The sequence below is a fragment of the Oncorhynchus tshawytscha genome, linkage group LG05 (assembly GCF_018296145.1).
Source record: "Oncorhynchus tshawytscha isolate Ot180627B linkage group LG05, Otsh_v2.0, whole genome shotgun sequence".
Lineage (NCBI taxonomy): Eukaryota > Metazoa > Chordata > Actinopteri > Salmoniformes > Salmonidae > Oncorhynchus > Oncorhynchus tshawytscha.
The window spans coordinates 65,184,811-65,205,864 of NC_056433.1; positions in this window are offsets into that span (position 1 = coordinate 65,184,811).

Genomic DNA, 21,054 nt, shown 5'->3' on the forward strand with positions numbered 1-21,054 from the left:
CTGTGACATCGGGTGGTGTAGGTGTCCTGGAGGGCAGGTAGTTTGCCCCCGGTGATGCGTTGTGCAGACCTCACTACCATCTGGAGAGCCTTACGGTTGTGGATGGAGCAGTTGCCGTACCAGGCGGTGATACAGCCCGACAGGATGCTCTCGATTGTGCATCTGTAGAAGTTTGTGAGTGCTTTTGGTGACAAGCCAAATTTCTTCAGCCTCCTGAGGTTGAAGAGGCGCTGCTGCGCCTTCTTCACAATGCTGTCTGTGTGGGTGGACCAATTCAGTTTGTCTGTGATGTGTACGCCGAGGAACTTAAAACTTACTACCCTCTCCAGTACTGTTCCATCGATGTGGATAGGGGGGTGTTCCCTCTGCTGTTTCCTGAAGTCCACAATCATCTCCTTAGTTTTGTTGACGTTGAGTGTGAGGTTATTTTCCTGACACCACACTCCGAGGGCCCTCACCTCCTCCCTGTAGGCCGTCTCGTCGTTGTTGGTAATCAAGCCTACCACTGTTGTGTCGTCCGCAAACTTGATGATTGAGTTGGAGGCGTGCGTGGCCACGCAGTCGTGGGTGAACAAGGAATACATGAGAGGGCTCAGAACGCACCCTTGTGGGGCCCCTGTGTTGAGGATCAGCGGGGTGGAGATGTTGTTGCCTACCCTCACCACCTGGGGGCGGCCCGTCCGGAAGTCCAGTACCCAGTTGCACAGGGCGGGGTCGAGACCCAGGGTCTCGAGCTTGATGACGAGCTTGGAGGGCACTATGGTGTTAAATGCCGAGTTGTAGTCGATGAACAGCATTCTCGCATAGGTATTCCTCTTGTCCAGATGGGTTAGGGCAGTGTGCAGTGTGGTTGAGATTGCATATTGCATCGTCTGTGGACCTATTTGGGCGGTAAGCAAATTGGAGTGGGTCTAGGGTGTCAGGTAGGGTGGAGGTGATGTGGTCCTTGACTAGTCTCTCAAAGCACTTCATGATGACGGAAGTGAGTGCTACGGGGCGGTAGTCGTTTAGCTCAGTTACCTTAGTTGTAATCCGTGATTGACTGTAGACCCTGCCACACACCTCTTTTATCTGAGCCGTTGAATTGAGATTCTACTTTGTCTCTATACTGACGCTTAGCTTGTTTGATTGCCTTGCGGAGGGAATAGTTACACTGTTTGTATTCGTTCATGTTTCCGGTCACCTTGCCCTGATTAAAAGCAGTGGTTCGCGATTTCAGTTTCATGCGAATGCTGCCATCAATCCACGGTTTCTGGTTTGGGAATGTTTTAATCGTTGCTATGGGAACGACATCTTCAACGCACGTTCTAATGAACTCGCTCACCGAATCAGCGTATTCGTCAATGTTGTTGTCTGACGCAATACGAAACATATCCCAGTCCACGTGATGGAAGCAGTCTTGGAGTGTGGAATCAGATTGGTCGGACCAGCGTTGAACAGACCTCAGCGCGTGAGCTTCTTGTTTTAGTTTCTCTCTGTAGGCAGGGATCAACAAAATGGAGTCGTGGTCAGCTTTTCCGAAAGGAGAGCGGGGCAGGGCCCATAATGGTGTGTCTGATGTTAAAGGGTTGTTCTATTATCCTGTCAGTCTGATCACAGTGTCTGTTCTGCTCCTGATTCTGGCCCATGCAGCTACACAGACCTGACAACAGACGTTTGCATGAGCAGTAAACAATAGCTTCAAAAGCAGCCTTTTAAAACATATGGGATTGATAGTATTATCTGTCACAGTGACAAACAGAGCGAGAGAAAAACATGAGCACAAGACATACCGTGTGTGTCGAATGAGAGGGACATGATCAGAGAGAAAAACATGAGCACAAGACATACCGTGTGTGTCGAATGAGAGGGACATGATCAGAGAGAAAAACATGAGCACAAGACATACCGTGTGTGTCGAATGAGAGGGACATGATCAGAGAGAAAAACATGAGCACAAGACATACCGTGTGTGGAATGAGAGGGACATGATCAGAGAGAAAAACATGAGCACAAGACATACCGTGTGTGTTGAATGAGAGGGACATGATCAGAGAGAAAAACATGAGCACAAGACATACCGTGTGTGTCGAATGAGAGGGACATGATCAGAGAGAAAAAAAGGGAGGGAGACAGAATGATGGAGAGAAAGAAAGAGAGATATTGAGTGTGCCTCAACAGTGAGGTGTCCCAGCTCCAGCCCCAATTCCCAGCCCCAGCTCCAACCCCATCCCCTGTTCCAACCCCATCCCCAGCTCCAGCCCATCCCCTGCTCCAACCCAACCCCAGCTCCAACCCAGCCCCATCCCCAGCTCCAACCCCAGCCCCAGCTCCAGCCCATCCCCAGCTCCAGCCCCATTCCCAGCCCCAGCCCCAGCCCCATCCCCAGCTCCAACCCATCCCCAACTCCAACCCCGCCCCAGCCCCAGCTCCAACCCCATCCCCAGCCCCAGCTCCAACCCCATCCCCAGCTGCAGCCCCATCCCCATCCCCAGCTCCAGCCCCATCCCCAGCTCCAGCCCATCCCCAGCTCCAGCCCCATCCCCAGCTGCAGCCCCATCCCCATCCCCAGCTCTAGCCCCATCCCCAGCTCCAGCCCCATCCCCAGCTCCAGCCCATCCCCAGCTCCAGCCCCATCCCCAGCTGCAGCCCCATCTCCATCCCCAGCTCCAACCCCATCCCCAGCTGCAGCCCCATCCCCAGGTGCAGCCCATCCCCAGCTCCAGCCCCATCCCCAGCTGCAGCCCCATCCCCAGCTCCAACCCCAACCCCATCCCCAGCTGCAGCCCCATCCCCATCCCCAGCTCCAGCCCATCCCCAGCTCCAGCCCCATCCCCAGCTCCAGACCATCCCCAGCTCCAGCCCATCCCCAGCTCCAGCCCCATCCCCAGCTCCAACCCATCCCCAGCTCCAACCCATCCCCAGCCCCAGCTCCAACCCCATCCCCAGCTCCAGCCCATCCCCAGCTCCAGCCCCATTCCCATCTCCAGCCCCATTCCCAGCTCCAGCCCCATTCCCAGCCCCAGCTCCAGCCCATCCCCAGCTGCAGCCCCATTCCCAGCCCCAGCTGCAGCCCCATCCCCAGCTGCAACCCCATCCCCAGCTCCAGCCCCATCCCCAGCTCCAGCCCCATTCCCATCCCCATCCCCAGTTCCAACCCCATCCCCAGCTGCAGCCCCATCCCCAGCTCCAGCTCCAGGCTCAGTAAGTGGTGTCCCTGTGGCCTGGGTCTCACAGTTACCAGAGCATTTCTGTTCCACCAGATGAGCTGCTCACGCCAGCCACCAAATGAAGATGAATACACTTAATCTCCTCCGCCAAAACTCTACCCCTATGTAGTATTGACATCTCACTAAATCTAATTCTAACTCAAACCAGTCCAATGGTAGCAGCACTCTCACCCAACAATTAATACAATTAAATTGTCGACCCCACTGTCGACCCCTGCCTGCCCTAGCCTGGCTGACATATGACCCACGTGACTACACAGCAAGTCAAGAAGACTTCGAGAGCTGGGCTGCAGTCCAAATACATTCATTTGACCCCCTCAGTCCTCGCACTAGCCACTTTCCCTCTGGGAATCCCAGTCGCAACCGGATGCGGTTTGATTGCCATCTTAAGTGGAGGTCCAATTCACAAATATTGCCCCCGACGGACCTCGATTTAGCTTGAGGGAGCGAGTGAAGAACTTGGATCCCTTGTGGGGTTGACATGACTTGCCTGACTAAATAAATTGGATGCATGCATGGTGATTTTTCTGTATTTTTCTATGTGGCTGACGTAGGCACACATAATAAATCCATGAATAGCGGTAGCGTTAATCTCACTATTTCAATCTCACAATCAAACGAACAAAAGCTAGGTTTATTTTGTAATGGAAGGATTTTTATGGATTTTTATGTGTCTCTGCTTATATCATTCAACTGCAGTTCTGTATGAGCCGAACAGACAGACATCCCAGAATCCAGTGTGTCTCAGGGGGAGGTCTCTACTCAAACTACTGACATCTATCTCCCCAAATCCCAGCCTTAAACAATCACTGTCCCTCACAGCAGCAGCACTTAATGCCACTCAAGAGAACTGAGCACACAGACAGAGAGACAGAGATCATACAGACAGCCAGGAGAGGAAATAATACTATATAACATTTGCATCAGGTTCATGCAGTACAGATGGGAGGAAGGGCTCTCCAATCTCCATGCATCATCTCAGCCACTCCTCTGAGGAGTTGAAACCCTCCCCTCTCCTTTCTACTGTCACAGCACAGCATCATGATGATGGAACTTCACACCTGTCTGTTAGGGATGTTATAAGGTGTATGTAAATTTGTACTGTAGATGTTTGAATGGAGCCCCTGTCTGTGAGCAGTATGGTGGTGGGTCGTTGCTCTCCTCAGATCCTTTGGGAGGGAGGGTTAACTGCATGGGGGAGAAGTGATTCAATAGGTCTTTATGATGCAACAGCTCAGATGAGCAGGACTTACGGTATGTGAACAGATGGATTCATTCATCATAGACTGAATCCTCTCATCCTGTTGTTAGACATAATTGCACACAATGCCATGCATCTCTCTCTCTCTCTCTCACACACACACACACACACACACACACACACACACACACACACACACACACACACACACACACACACACACACACACACACACACACACACACACACACACACACACACACACACACACACACACAGACGTAGTTATAGGAGGGCGAGCTCATTGTAATGGCTGGAATGGAACAAATGGACTGTGGTCAAATATGTGGTTATCCATATAGTTGATGTGTTTGATACCATTCAATTTAATTCATTCTAGCCATTACATTGAGCCCGTCCTCCTATAGCCCCTCCCACCGGCCTCCTCTGGAAAACGTGTACCATGTGTCTGTACACAATGGGACAAGTTGCACACTCACCAACTAGCTTTCTGTCTCGTGTCAGAATTAGACGTTCATCCATGCTTCTCAAACATCACATTTCAACTTTGTTCCAAACATCAGGCTTAAAACAAAATTCTAAAAAACAACTTTCTATCGTTGGATTAGAACTTGCAAAATCATCTCCCAATGGATGTTGATTACTGACTTGTATACACACACACACACACACACACACACACACACACACACACACACACACACACACACACATACACACACACTACAGAGAGTTGAGATTCTCCCGGGAGCAAGAGCTGGGATATGTGTTCCTGTTTAGTGTTTCTGAGAGCATCATTTTGGGGAGGTCTGTCGAGCGTTGGATGAATTAAGAGCTATAAATATTCATGAGTCTCTCCTCCTCTCTCTACCCTCCTGTGAACGCTTAGCCGCCTGTTCAAAAAGCCTTAGATCTCTCCATGAGCTAAGTTCCTCAGGGACGCTGGGTAATATTTACTGGGAAGGAATTTTGACATGTTTATAAGTATTTTCTTCCAGTATGATATTCACATAGAGACTAGGGCAGGTCTGCCTCTGGTTAGTGTGGGTGGAGAAGTGGGAGGCTAGAATACAGTCAAACATTGCACTAGCTCCAACTGAATGGTTTATTATCTTAATCTGTATTGAGATATTGTAGTTTGTTTGAACCCACGACCCTGGTATTGCAAGCACCACACTCTATCAACTGGGGACACTGCTTTGCTATGTTACCTTTCATTGTGACATCACTCTGCTTGTTCTGTTATCTTCCATTGTGCCATCACTGCTTGTTCTAAGTTACCTTCCATTGTGCCATCACTGCTTGTTCTAAGTTACCTTCCATTGTGCCATCACTGCTTGTTCTAAGTTACCTTCCATTGTGACATCACTGCTTGTTCTATGTTACCTTCCATTGTGACATCACTGCTTGTTCTATGTTACCTTCCATTGTGACATCACTGCTTGTTCTATGTTACCTTCCATTGTGCCATCACTGCTTGTTCTAAGTTACCTTCCATTGTGCCATCACTGCTTGTTCTAAGTTACCTTCCATTGTGCCATCACTGCTTGTTCTAAGTTACCTTCCATTGTGACATCACTGCTTGTTCTATGTTACCTTCCATTGTGACATCACTGCTTGTTCTATGTTACCTTCCATTGTGCCATCACTGCTTGTTCTAAGTTACCTTCCATTGTGCCATCACTGCTTGTTCTATGTTACCTTCCATTGTGACATCACTCTGCTGGTTCTATTTTAACTTCCATTGTGACATGACATCACTGCTTGTTCTGTGTTGACTTCCATTGTGCCATCACTGCTTGTTCTATGTTACCTTCCATTGTGACATCACTGCTTGTTCTATGTTACCTTCCATTGTGACATCACTGCTTGTTCTATGTTACCTTCCATTGTGACATCACTGCTTGTTCTATGTTACCTTCCATTGTGACATCACTGCTTGTTCTATGTTACCTTCCATTGTGCCATCACTGCTTGTTCTAAGTTACCTTCCATTGTGCCATCACTGCTTGTTCTATGTTACCTTCCATTGTGCCATCACTGCTTGTTCTAAGTTACCTTCCATTGTGCCATCACTGCTTGTTCTAAGTTACCTTCCATTGTGACATCACTGCTTGTTCTAAGTTACCTTCCATTGTGACATCACTCTGCTGGTTCTATTTTAACTTCCATTGTGACATGACATCACTGCTTGTTCTGTGTTGACTTCCATTGTGAGATCACTGCTTGTTCTATGTGACCTTATATTGTGACATAGCCCTGCTTGTTCTATGTTAACTTCCATTGTGACATTACTCTGATAGTTCCATCAGTGCTACCATCTATAATGACATAATACTACTGTCTTCCCCATGTTATTACTATTTGCGTTTCCATCAACTGGGACATCTTTATGCTCCAGTTTGGTTCTAGAACAACTGTTCCGCACTAATGCCAGTGTCACTCTGCTTGAGGTTACATATCCTCCTGTTCCATCTGACCTTACAGTTATGTGGGGCTTTACAGCATCACAGCACATTGACCCAGAAAACAGGCATGTAAAAGAATGAATAGCATATGACATCATATGTACCAGAGATTAGTCAGAACAGGGACGTACTAAAATGGCTATTGACGAGTAAAAATAAAAGTACTAGTTTATACATATAATCACGTGGAGGATGCTATGGAGCTCTGAAATAGATGACAAGCAGAAGCCTTACCCGGCCAGTGCATGATGTGTTATTCCCCAGGACTATTGGACAATGTATATTTGTCATGCTGGGGGGTCCATATTGTGAGCAGTACTGTTAATATCTCTAGCACAAGCACAGAACGTACCATTACTGCACCAGGTGTTAAGATAAAATAAAACACCAAAGCAACACTGTCCGATCATGTGGGAAATATTTGGAAGAATCCGTGTATCACTGAAACGGACCAGCACATCGCTGGAATGGCCCAGCGCATTACTGAAACAGACCAGCACATCGCTGGAATGGCCCAGAGCATTACTGGAACGGACCAGCACATCGCTGGAATGGCCCAGCGCATTACAGAAACGGACCAGCACATCGCTGGAATGGCCCAGAGCATTACTGAAACAGACCAGCGCATCGCTGGAATGGCCCAGCGCATTACTGGAATGGCCCAGCGCATTACTGAAACAGACCAGCGCATCGCTGGAATGGCCCAGCGCATTACTGGAATGGCCCAGCGCATTACTGGAACAGACCAGCGCATCACTTGAATGGCCCAGCGCATTACTGGAACGGACCAGCACATCGCTGGAATGGCCCAGAGCATTACTGAAACAGACCAGCGCATCGCTGGAATGGCCCAGCGCATTACTGGAATGGCCCAGCGCATTACTGAAACAGACCAGCGCATCGCTGGAATGGCCCAGCGCATTACTGGAATGGCCCAGCGCATTACTGGAACAGACCAGCGCATCACTTGAATGGCCCAGCGCATTACTGGAACAGACCAGCACATCGCTGGAACGGCCCAGCGCATCGCTGGAATGGACCAGTGCATCACTGGGGCTGAGCTTCCAGCCATCCAGTACGTACATGCCAGGCTGTGTCTGAGAAAGGCCAGAAAAATTTCCAAATGGGAGCATGGACTGTTCTCCATGCTCCCATCCGGCAAGGCTCAGATCAACAGACTCCGAAACAGCTTCTATCCCCTGACCATAAGACTGTTCAAATCAAATCAAATGGCTAACAACTACTGCTCCCTCTCACACCTATGCTGCTGCTAAAATGATTTTTGACTAGATTTATTACCACCACTACACTGCTGTTCATTGATTATTGATTGTCATTACCATTAGTATCTATGTATTTATTCTGCTACTGGTCACTATTACTACTTTTTACATGTATACTGTATATTACCATAAGCATTTATATATTCCTGCTACCACACTCTCACACTCATGCCAGCACCTACATGCTTTCACATGCATACACACACTCCACACCACACACACACCCACCTGCCGCTTATGCTGCTTCAAATATGCCTCTCCCGTATGTTACCTAGATATTGTGTGTGTGTATTGATACAGTATCTATGCTGTGTGCCGTTTTTACATTTATGTAGTTCTGTCCTTGAGCTGTTCTTGTCTATTAATGTTCTGTATTATGTCATGTTTCATGATCAGTGTGCACCCCAGGAAGAGAAACTGCTGCTTTCACAACAGCTAATGGGGATCCTAATAAAATAACAAAATACCAAAAACGGTTTAACGATTTGTAACGGGTGTCGTCTTCTGAAGAGGAGGAATCGGACCAAAGCACAGCGTGGTAAGTGTTCATGACTTTTTATTAAACAGAACACTGAAACAAAAATGACAAAGTGAATAAACAAAACTGAAACAGTCCTGTCAGGTGCAAAACACTAAACAGAAAACAACTACCCACAAAAACCATGTGGGAAAAAGCTACCTAAGTATGGTTCCCAATCAGAGACAACGATAGACATCTGTCCCTGATTGAGAACCATACCCAGCCAAAACAAAGAAATACAAAAACATAGAAAAAAGAACATAGAATGCCCACCCAAATCACACCCTGAGCAAATCAAAATAGAGACATAAAAAGCTCTAAGGTCAGGGCGTGACAATATATTATTATTTATCCTGTTACCAGTCACTTTCTCTTAATCCCTGCCTACCCAAAATATTTATTTATTATTATTATTATTTTTAAATGTACCCCTTTTTCTCCCCAATTGGTAGTTACAGTCTTGTCTCATCGCTGCAACTCCCGTACGGACTCGGGAGAGGCAAAGGTCGAGAGCCATGCGTCCTCCGAAACACAACCCAACCAAGCCACAATGCTTCTTGATACAATGCCCACTTAACCCGGAAGCCAGCCACACCAATGTGTTGGAGGAAAAACCACACACCTGGCAATCATGTCAGCATGCTCTGCACCCGGCTCACCACAGAAGTCACTAGTGTGCGATGGAACAAGGACATCGCTGCTGGCCAAACCCTCCCCTTACCCAGACGACGCTGGGCCAACTGTGCACCGCCCCATGGGTCTCCCGGTCGCGGCTGGCTGCAACAGAGCTTGGAGCTCTAGTGGCACAGCTAGCACTGGGATGCAGTTCCTTAAACCACTGCACCACTTGGGAGGCCTACTATTTTGATATGGAATACTGTTGGGTAGGGCTTGCAAGTTAAAACGTCTTAACCTCTCTGGGGTAGGGGGCAGTATTTTGACATCCAGATGAAAAGTGTGCCCAAAGTAAACTACCTGTTATTCAGATCCAGAAGCTAGGATATGCATATAATTGGTAGATTTGGATATAAAACACTCTAGCTTCTAAAACTGTTAAAATAATGTCTGTAAGTATAACAGAACTGATATGGCAGGCGAAACCCCGAGGACAAACCCCCCCCAAAATTCAGCTTACCACTATTTTCAATGGCTAGTATTTTATTAATAATGCCAAGTCCTCCCAGATTGCAGTTCCTAGGGCTTCCACTAGATGTCAACAGTCTTTAGAAAGAGTTTCAGGCTGGTTTTTGGAAAAAATGCAGTTTTTCTAGGTGGCTCCCATTTTGTCTGCAGTGTTTCCAAGTGCGTGGAGGAAAACACGTTCTTTCTTATTTATCTCCGGTAATGAACATACTATTCTCCGACTTAAATTTTATAGTTTATTTGCATATTAGGATACCTAAGGTTTGATTATAAATGTTGTATGACTAGTTTGGAAAAGTTTATTAGTAACGTTTGGGATTCATTTTGTGTGCATTTTGATGGAGGGAAACTGAGTGGATTATTGACTAAAGTGCGCCAGCTAAACTGAGTTTTTATGGATATAAAGAAGGACATTATCGAACAAAAGGACTATTTGTGATGTAACTGGGACCTTTTGGAGTGCCAACAGAAGAAGATCATCAAAGGTAATGTCACGCCCTGACCTTAGAGAGCCGTTTTATTTCTCTATTTGGTTAGGTCAGGGTGTGATGTGGGATGGGCATTCTATGTTTTGTTTTCTATGTTTCTTCCCCAGTCCGGGGCCCGCAACAAGGGTGCCCAGTCCGGCACCCGCAGCGAGGGTCCCAGTCCGGGGCCCGCAGGGAGGGTGCCCAGTCCGGGGCCCGCAGCGAGGGTGCCCAGTCCGGGGCCCGCAGCGAGGGAGCCCAGTCCAGGGCCCGCAGTGAGGGTCCCCAGTCCGGGGCCTGCAACGAGGGTCCCCAGTCCGGGGTCCGCAGAGAGGGTCCCCAGTCCGGGGTCTGCGGCGATGGTCCCCCACCAGAGGTGCTACCAAAGTGGGGTGAGCCAGAGGTGGAGCGGGGTCTACGTCCCGCACCAGAGCCGCCACCGCGGATAGATGCCCACCCAGACCCTCCCCTATAGGTTCAGGGTTTGCGGGGGGGGGGGCTTTGGGAGGCATTTTATTTCTCTATTTGTTTAGGTCAGGGTGTGATGTGGGGTGGGCATTCTATGTTTCCTTATTTCTATGTTTTGGCCGGGTATGGTTCTCGACAGCTGTCGATCGTTGTCTCTGATTGGGAATCATACTTAGGTAGCCCTTCTTCCCTCCTTCAGTGTGGGTAGTTAACTTTGTTTCTGGCACTAAAGCCATGTCAGCTTCACGGTTGTTCATTTTGTTTCTTGTTTTGTTGGGGTCATTCCAAAATAAAAAGGAAAATGTTCACTCACCACGCTGCACCTTGGTCCACTTCTTACAACGGCCGTGACAGGTAAGGCATTTTTTATATCGCTATTTCTGACTTTTGTGTCGCACCTGCCTAGTTGAAATTTGATTTTCATGCTTTTGTATGCGGGGCGCTGTCCTCAGATAATCGCTTGGTTTGCTTTCGCCGTAAAGCCTTTTTGAAATCTGACACAGCGGCTGGATTAACAAGAAGGTAAGCTTTATTTTGATGGATAACACATATTTTCAAGAATGTTAAATATTTGAATTGAGTATTTTTGAATTTCGCGCTCTGCACTTTCACCGGATGTTGGCCAGGTGGGACTCTACCGTCCCACATACCCTAGTTAAGGATCGGACCCTTTTGTCAATTTTTGCCTAAAATGACATACCCAAAATCTAACTGCCTGTATCTCAGGCAATGAAGCATGGATATGCATATTCTTGATACCATTTGAAAGGAAACACTTTGAAGTTTGTGGAAATGTGAAAGGAATGTAGGAGAATGTAACACATTAGATCTGGTAAAAGAAAATACAAAGAAAAAAATAACTTTTTTTGTACGATCATCTTTGAAATGCAAGAGAAAGGCCATAATGTATTATTCCAGCCCAGGCTTTTTTTGTACGATCACCTTTGAAATGCAAGAGAAATGCGTAATTTAGATTTTTTTTTCCACTTGATGGAATCAGTGTATGTGCAACGTTTTAGACTGATCCAATGGACCACTGCATTTTGGTTCAAAATATTGTATTAAGACAGCCCAAATGTGCCTAATTGGTTTATTAATAACTTTTCATGTTCAAAACTGTGCAATCTCCTCAAACAATAGCATGGTGTTCTTTCACTGTAATAGCTACTGTAAATTGGACAGTATAGTTAGATTAACAATAATTTAAGCTTTCTGCCAATATCAGATATATCTATGTCCTGGGAAATGTTCTTGTTACTTATAACCTCATGCCAATCGCATTAGCTCAACCTTCCCGCAGTGATCCTGCATTTCACTGTACTTGATAAAAACAAGGCCAAGCCAGATAAATAGTGTCAGTATTAGAAAGATGAGAGGAGGCAGGATAAGGAAGGGAATGAAGGGGAGAAAGATACTGTGGTAAAGCAATATGAAACTGTTTGTGTGAGTCAGAGAAGAAAAGGAATGAACAAGTGAGAAAGAGAGGGAGAAGGGAAAGAATGTGCAGAAAGTAGAGCCTTTAAAACTTCCTTTGGTCAGGGAAGAGAGGAAGAGGAGGAGGAATAAGGGGGTATGAGAAGCAGGTAGAGAGACTGTGATGATGGGGAGAATTGAGACTGGGATTAATGGATGTGTGTAAAATGAGACCAATGAGGCCAAGAGTGACACATGGAGCTCTGCCCCCCTCACGCCTCCCTCCCCCTCCCTCAGTCCACCTCTCTCTGACATTGAGCAGATGTGGAGGTTAACATCACTAAAAGCGGGGAGAATGGGGAGAGGGGGTTTAGGCCAGACACTAACATAAACAGACCAGTCATACATAAACATACACAGCACACACAAACAATGATAGACCTACAAACAGATGCAGAATTCCGCATGTAAAACAAAGGTCACAGGAATATAAATACTGAAACGTAATCCCCCGCTTTATGGTAAATCATGGTCATGGAAATTCAGAATATCATATAAACCTAGTTTTTCAGATTTGATATAATCCAGTGTTCTGTGTAAAACGATAGATGAGACAGTGTGTCTGGCTGACGATTCAGAGAGATGATGTCATGTTCTGGTTGTTGTCTCTCCCTAGCCTGAGCTTGGCTCTACAGTAGAGGTATGCTAGACTATTCAGTTGGAAACAGCAAGGCATTGTGGTGGCAGGTAGCCTAGCTGTTAGAGCATTGGGCCAGTAACTGAAAGGTTTCTAGATCAAATCCCTGAGTTGAGGGGTCTCCCGACCCCTCCTGTCTCAGCCTCCAGTATTTATGCTGCAGTAGTTTGTGTCAGGGGGCTAGGGTCAGTTTGTTATATCTGGAGTATTTCTCCTGTCTTATCTGGTGTCCACAAAGGACTCCTTGCTGTCCTCAGTCCACCTGGCCGTGCTGCTGCTCCAGTTTCAACTGTTCTGCCTGCGGCTATGGAACCCTGACCTGTTCACTGGACATGCAACCTGTCCCAGACCTGCTGTTTTCAACTCTCTAGAGACAGCAGGAGCGGGAGAGATACTCTGACTGATCGGCTATGAAAAGCCAACTGACATTTACTCCTGAGGTGCTTACTTTTTGCACCCTCGACAACCACTGTGATTATTATTATTTGACCCTGCTGGTCATCATGGTTATATCAAATCTGACATGGGGTGGGTGAGGGAGAGCATGAACATTTGAACATCTTGGCCATGTTCTGTTATAATCTCCACCCGGCACAGCCAGAAGAGGACTGGTCACCCCTCATAGCCTGGTTCCTCTCTAGGTTTCTTCCTAGGTTCTGGCCTTTCTAGGGAGTTTTTCCTAGCCACCGTGCTTCTACACCTGCTTTGCTTGCTGTTTGGGGTTTTAGGCTGGGTTTCTGTACAGCACTTTGAGATATCAGCTGATGTAAGAAGGGCTTTATAAATAAATTTGATTTGAGCTGAAAAGGTAATAAATCTTGTTCTGAACAAGGCAGTTAACCCACTGTTCCTAGGCTATCATTGTAAATAATATTTTTTCTTAACTGACTTGCCTAGTTAAATAAAGGTTAATTATAAAAAATGTAAGTGTCTTTACGCTCTATCTACCAGCATCCTGGATCCACTGTAAGGCACACACACACAGCGAGAGGCAGATACTGAACATCACATTTTAAATTCAACAGTCTGCCAAAACAGAGACCAGACACAAAGAGAGAGAGGAAGATATACAAAGTAAAGCCCAAAAAAATAGAGAAACTTCAACCAATATACACCAGTCTGGGAAAATGCAGGAAATGTCAAGCTTGTATTGTATTTAAGGTTCAAAAAGGCTTCTGAAGCTTGTAATTTCCAGTTAAACATTTCAGACTTGATTTTCCCTTATGAGAAATGTATCAACCCGTACAAAATGTAATTAATTATAATCTACATAATAATTCACATTTCCTGTTTTTGCTGCAGGATAATTTTCTTGTTGTAACAAACTGACTTTTATCTGTAGAACTCTGGCACTTAGCGATAACAAATTGGAACCAAACTTCAACATTTCACATCGCAATATTATGACTGCAAAACAATTGAGGAAAGTGTAAAAGGGGCATAACTACAAGAGCTTAACATGCAGCTAGTAAGTACCCGTCTAAGATGGCTGTCTGTTTGTTATTCTGTCTAATTTGGAACAAGCCCTAAGAGAGACCATGTACAGTGGCCATTAGGAGATGAGTGGGGTGTCACGCCCTGACCTTAGATCCTTTTTATGTTTCTATTTTGGTTTGGTCAGGGCGTGAGTTGGGGTGGGCATTCTATGCTTTGTGTTCTATGTTTTCTATTTCTTTGTGTTTGGCTGGGTATGGTTCTCAATCAGGGACAGCTGTCTATCGTTGTCTCTGATTGGGAACCATACTTAGATGCCCTTTTTCCCCATCTGTGTTTGTGGGAGGTTGACTCTGTTTAGAGCACTTTGCTTTTGAGCTTCACGGTTTGTTTTTGTAGTGTTTTGTATGGTGTCATTTTGATTAAAATAAAGAAAATGTACGCCCACCACGTTGCACCTTGGTCCTCTCCTTTGAACAGCTGTGACATGGGGTGGGTGAGGGAGAGCATAAGTGAATCAATGACACTGGGACCTTGACCTGGTCCTAATCCCACCTCTAGCTAATTTTGGGAGATGGAAGGAGAGACAACCAGTGGTATACCCATCCTTTAAACATGTTAACAATTACCCAGGGAGCTGTGTGTGTGTGAAAGTGCATGTCTCCTTTTGTGATGTGGGGGCTGTGTATTGCATTGAAAGATGGAAAACAAGAGCTATCTAACAACCACAATACAATAAAACATGGGCATGGAACTGCTGGAGCAGGAAATGATTTACAAACCAAATTGAATTCATTTTCTTTTGTAATTTTAACTACCAGACTGAATAAACTCTGGTCATTAGGCATATGCGCATCTCTTTAAAGCATGAGCACCTCCACAGAACACCTCACAAGAAGGAAAATCTTGAGACAGTTATTTTGATGAAGAATACAGGGGTTATAAAGGTAACTTCCAAAATAATGGAAACAGTTGAGTAAATCAGGTTTACAAAGTATATTGTAAGCAGGTGATTCCACACAGGTGTGGCTCCTGAGTTAATTAAACAATTAACATCCCATCATGCTTAGGGTCATGTATAAAAATACTGGGCAGGCCATCATTTTGGCTACCTTAGCTATGCCCCCATAGTATGACAATGCCTCCATTCACAGGGTACGAATGGTCACTGACTGGTTTCATGAGCATGAAAACAATGTAAACCATATACCATGGCTGTCTCAGTCACCAAATCTCAACCCAATTGAACACCAGAGAGAGTATTCCACCAACATCAACAGAACACCAAATTATAGAATTTATTTTGGAAGAATGGTGTTGCATCCCTCCATCCCTCCACTTGTAGAATCTATGCCAAGGTGCATTGAAGCTGTTCTGGCTTGTGGTGGCCCAACACCCCATTAAGACACTTTGTTGGTGTTTCCTTTATTTTGTCTGTTACATGTATAAGAGACAGTTAGAGCAAGCAGGGAATAGCGTTTCGCTGACCACACAGCCAAACAGACTCTGTTTCCTTTACTATTGATCTCATCCCTCTGTTGTAAACACAGCTCTGTTCAAATCTCCAGTGTCCCTACATGTTTTATGTATGAGGTTAAAAAAAAAAGTTACTCTACTGTTGGTGTAATGATGCAGTCTGGCTGATTCAATGAAGGTATCATTTCATATATCCTCCAGTGGTCCACTTTGAAGCTTAAACTGAGAGAAATAACTAAGATAGACACAAACTGTGAGCACGCATGCTCGCGCGCACACACACACACACACACACAAAACACACACAGTTGTGTAACATTCAACATCCCAAACTGAGATTGCACAGCCCCAATGTACTGTAGCATTGAACCCCCAGAGCTCTGGGGCTACTCTCATTAAGCCACCAATCATAAAGCACAGCCCAGCAGACAGCATGCTATTGCAGATAGGCAGAGTTGGGTTTCGCTGGGAGACTACCTGAAAACATCTTGTATCAGTCTTGAATCATCCTTGTTTATTTCATAGGCCAATGAGGAGGTAAATTTCCCCTTGATCAAGGTTGCATTTTTGCTGTCTTTCAAGGTGCCACTGCACCCTAACCCAAGCTGTATGTCTGCAGCTGTTCATGTGCAAATAGGTAGACATACACACTGTACATGTGTATGAGTGTATTTCATATGTTCCACTCCAGCAAACACTAACAGGCCTATAAACTACAGTAACAGTGGACATAAACTCTGAGCAGACCAGACTCGAGCAGACCAGTCCACATCATTACACAGTCATCATCATGGTTAGCCCAGCCAGTGCTGGAGTCATCAGGATGCTGCTTGCTTGGTGCTTGCCAGAGGAGCTGCTGCGGGTGCTGAGATTTAGTGTTTCTCTCTAATGAGCCTCTGAGTTTGAGAGACATCAATGAGGAGCCTCATTCCTAATGAAGACCCACAATCCCATGGGTTGAGGGCTAAATTAACTGGGATGAAATGCAGCCAAACAATTTACTCCCTCCCTCCCTCAGAGAAAACTAAGATAATTAGTGAAGCAGCTAAAGACTACAGATTCCTGTCAAGGTTACTAATGTTAATGTTTGGCTGGCAGAGTACATACCACTAGAAGGCCATGAGGTGGCTAGGCATGTGAGCACTGCACACAATATGTGAAACAGGACAACTCATCATACGCTAGCCCAATTCAATATTTACATAAAGCCATGCAATAAGTCAAATCAGGTTACATATGGTACACCCTAGGCAGAAATGCAGACATGCACCATATACACAATAAAACAAACTAAGACACATGCAACAGTGCAAAACCAAAAAAAGGAACCAAAGATTAAATGCCAATAAAAACAAATCAAGGATACTACCATTCATTCCTAGTAATAACTATTGAAATGGGAAAGAGACTTCTGGGGATATAGGGGTCAGGGTGAGATACATTGTAGAGGAATAAAAATAAGTAATATAGCAAAAGAAAAAACAAAGAAACAAGAGCCATGGTGTGCCTGCCTGTGGATCCACAAATAAACTCCCCACTTTGCCGCGTGCACTTCATAAATCCCTGGACAACTGATCAATGGATAAGGGCACAGATGATAATACCCGCCACAACGAGCACAGGGATTAGTAATGTTTATCATCATTATTCTAATAGTCCCCTATCCAAATGAAATGAATTCTGGGAACTCATTTGCGCTTCAAAACCCTTGAGTGTCAGAGAGTGCGTGCGGCAGCGGCATTTATGAACCCCATCGTGCACCTCAACAAAAGGAAGTCGTGATGGATAGCAGCCATGCAGGTCAGCTCTGACTGTGATTCGTCAGCCTGGAAGGCCAGCGAGCCGAGGGACACAGCCCAAAGTGACAGAAATGAGAGGAGATGGGAGGGGACAAAGAGGGGCATGACAGAGCATTCATCACACGTCTGTCTTTCACATGTTAGACTGAAGGACGCCTCCTCAACTCACATACTGTAACATACCATCACCTGCACTAAAATACCTCAGCTGCACTAATGGACATTTGAAATTCAATTATTTGTGGAAAAACTACGCAAGCATACACATGCAGACACACTACTAGGTTGCCTAAAATCAAGGTAAATATACTCAAACTTCAAATTAGCACACATTCTTACCTTTGAAATCAGTCTTAAAATTGAGACTTTGCTTACAGCGCTTCGCTTGTCTTCTTCCAAGTTTGAATATATCACTGATTTTGACATTCAGACACTAAAAGTCACAAAGTTACATAAAAAGCGAAGGCTGAATTCCAGTGGAGGCTGCTGTGGGGAGGACGGCTCATAATAAAGGCTGGAACGGAGCAAATGGTATGGCATCAAACACATTAGAAACTATGTGTTTGATTTAATGGATACCATTCCACCTTTTTCGCTCCAGCCATTACCACGCGCCCATCCTCCCCTATAAATGTGCCACCAACCTCCTGTGCTGATTTGTCACATGCGCCGAATACAACAGGTGTAGTAGACCTTACAGTGAAATGCTTACACATAAACTTGTCCTTCTAAATAATACAGAAAGGTGCCAAATGGTGCAGTGACAGGAGAGTGTGAACACTGTGATCATGGCATTGCCCTTGACCCTAAGCCAACACTAGTCTAGAAGAATGGACTGTTTCTTTGTTCACAGATTATAAAGGGTAGAATGTACCAACACGTGCAGTATAACGAGGTCAAATTGAAACATTTCAAACACACACTTAATTTGAACATGTATGGACTTTGAACAGTTCTTACTCAACTATGTATAGTAAAACCATAAACAAATTGATTCTGTCTTCATTACACGGTGCACTATTCTAACAGCATATGCACTATTCTAGCAGCACATGCACTATTCTAACAGCACATGCACTACTCTAACAGCATGTGTACTATTCTAACAGCACATGAACTATTCTAACAGCACGTGCACTATTCTAACAGCACGTGCACTGTACTAACAGCATGTGTACTATTCTAACAGCACTTGATCTATTCTTACAGCACGTTCACTGCTTTGTGTATAAGAAAAAGTACAACAAAGGTACACAGCTAATTGAACAATCTGATCTGCCTCTATATACAAGCAGTTGAACTATTCTTAATGCTTAATGAGACAGAGCGATAGAGCAAGAGAGATTAGGTGAGGGAATAGATTTCTGCCAGTTCAAAGTTGCACTGAGTTGGCATCAGTCTCTTTGGTCTGACGTAGGTCTGTCAGTTGTCCATACATTTAATTGAAGTTAAATGTCTTGCTATTTATATTTTTGTCATGGTTACTAAGAGCCTGCGTCTCTCTTTTTTTGCTCAATCTGCCACTCTACTTAAATTCATTGGAGGTTTTTGGACGGAAGTGAGATGAAATTGCTTCGCTAACAGCTTTGAAAATGGCAACCCTGGAGTGGCCACTGGCCTTTCCAGTCCTGAATCGACTGCAATCTTGTGGAATTATGGGTATTAAAAAGGTATTTCACAGCGTGTTGGAGCGTGAGCAGTAATCAAGAGTGAGACATCGGTACAGTCATACATTGTGACTCTAATGCTAAATTGCATGTGCAACATAAAGACAGACATGCCTACCATGGTAACAACTTCTCCTCTGAAAAAAATAGAGGCAGGAAGCAATGGAGCTCCCCAACATATCCTTTACATGTGTGCACTCACAAAAACACACATGGATGCACTGATACAGAACACATCGTTTTCATGTATGAGAGATATACATCAAATATTTGCCACAAGCAATACAATACCCACATCTACACAAATACTACACACATTTGCACAAATACTACACACATCTGCAAACAGTATTGTAAATGTATGGTATTTCCTTTCTAAGCAAATGAGCAAGCTTACCCTGTTGGTGGGACTTTTCTCTCTGTTTGACAAGGCTTTTCATAGCTCAGTCCTATATACTGACAGACACAGAGGCACGCGCACGCACACACACACACACACACACGCACGCACGCACACACACACACACACACACACACACACACACACACACACACACACACACACACACACACACACACACACACACACACACACACACACACACACACACACACACACACACACACACACACACACACACACACACACAAAAACAAAAAAAAAAACAACTCAGAACTTTGGATTGTTCTCGGGTTGTAAACTTCCTTCCCAACCAGGATGAGATGGGAACATTTGGGACACAACTGGTTTTTATCCAGACATAGAGGTCAAGTCCACAACAAACAAGACTTCAGGCCAGATCAGGGCTGTATCACTTGGGTCCAATTAGATGTGCTTTCTAGGAACTTAGGGGGGGATAGGAACACTGATGATTGGCAGAACTTTGACCTCAGTTGCTCGTACTGTGTATTCTTAAACAATCAACTATAACTGATCTCTAGGAACATCCAGGTAGACTTTTGGGATACAATTTATTTTGTGCAAATAGCAGCACTTTGAACATAGATGTAGTAAAAGTTGAGCAAAGCTCATACAGTACCCACATGTACCACAAAATGTATATGACATACACATACACTACAGTGAAGGCTGGTAAGGGGAGGACGGCTCATGATGGCTGAAACGGAGCAAATGGAATGGCATCAAACAGATGGAAACCATATGTTTGGTGTATTTGATACCATTCCACCAATTCCGCTCCAGTTAATACCACGAGCCCATCCTCCCCAATTAAGGTGCCACCAACCTCCTGTGATACACTATATGTACAAAAGTATGTGAACACCCCTTCAAATTAGTGGATTCGACTATTTCAGCCACACCAGTTGCTGACAGGTGCATAAAATCGAGCACGCAACCATGCAATCTCCATAGACAAACATTGACAGTAGAATGGCCTTACTGAATTGCTCAGTAACTTTCAACGTAGCACAGTCACAGGATGCCACGTTTCCAACAAGTCAGTCAAATTTCTGCCCTGCTAAAATCGTCTGTCCTCGGTTGCGACACTCACTACCGAGTTCCAAAATGCCTCTGGAAGCAACATCAGCACAATAACTTTTCGTTGGGAGCTTCATGAAATGGGTTTCCATGGCCGAGCAGCCGCACGCGAGTATAAGATCACCATGCACAATGCCAAGAGTTAGCTGGAGTGGTGTGAAGCTCACCGACATTAGCCTCTGGAGCAGTGGAAATGCGTTCTCTGGAGTGATGAATCACGCTCCACCATCTGGCAGTCCGACAGACGAATCTGGGTTTGGCAGATAACAAGAGAACGCTACCTGCCC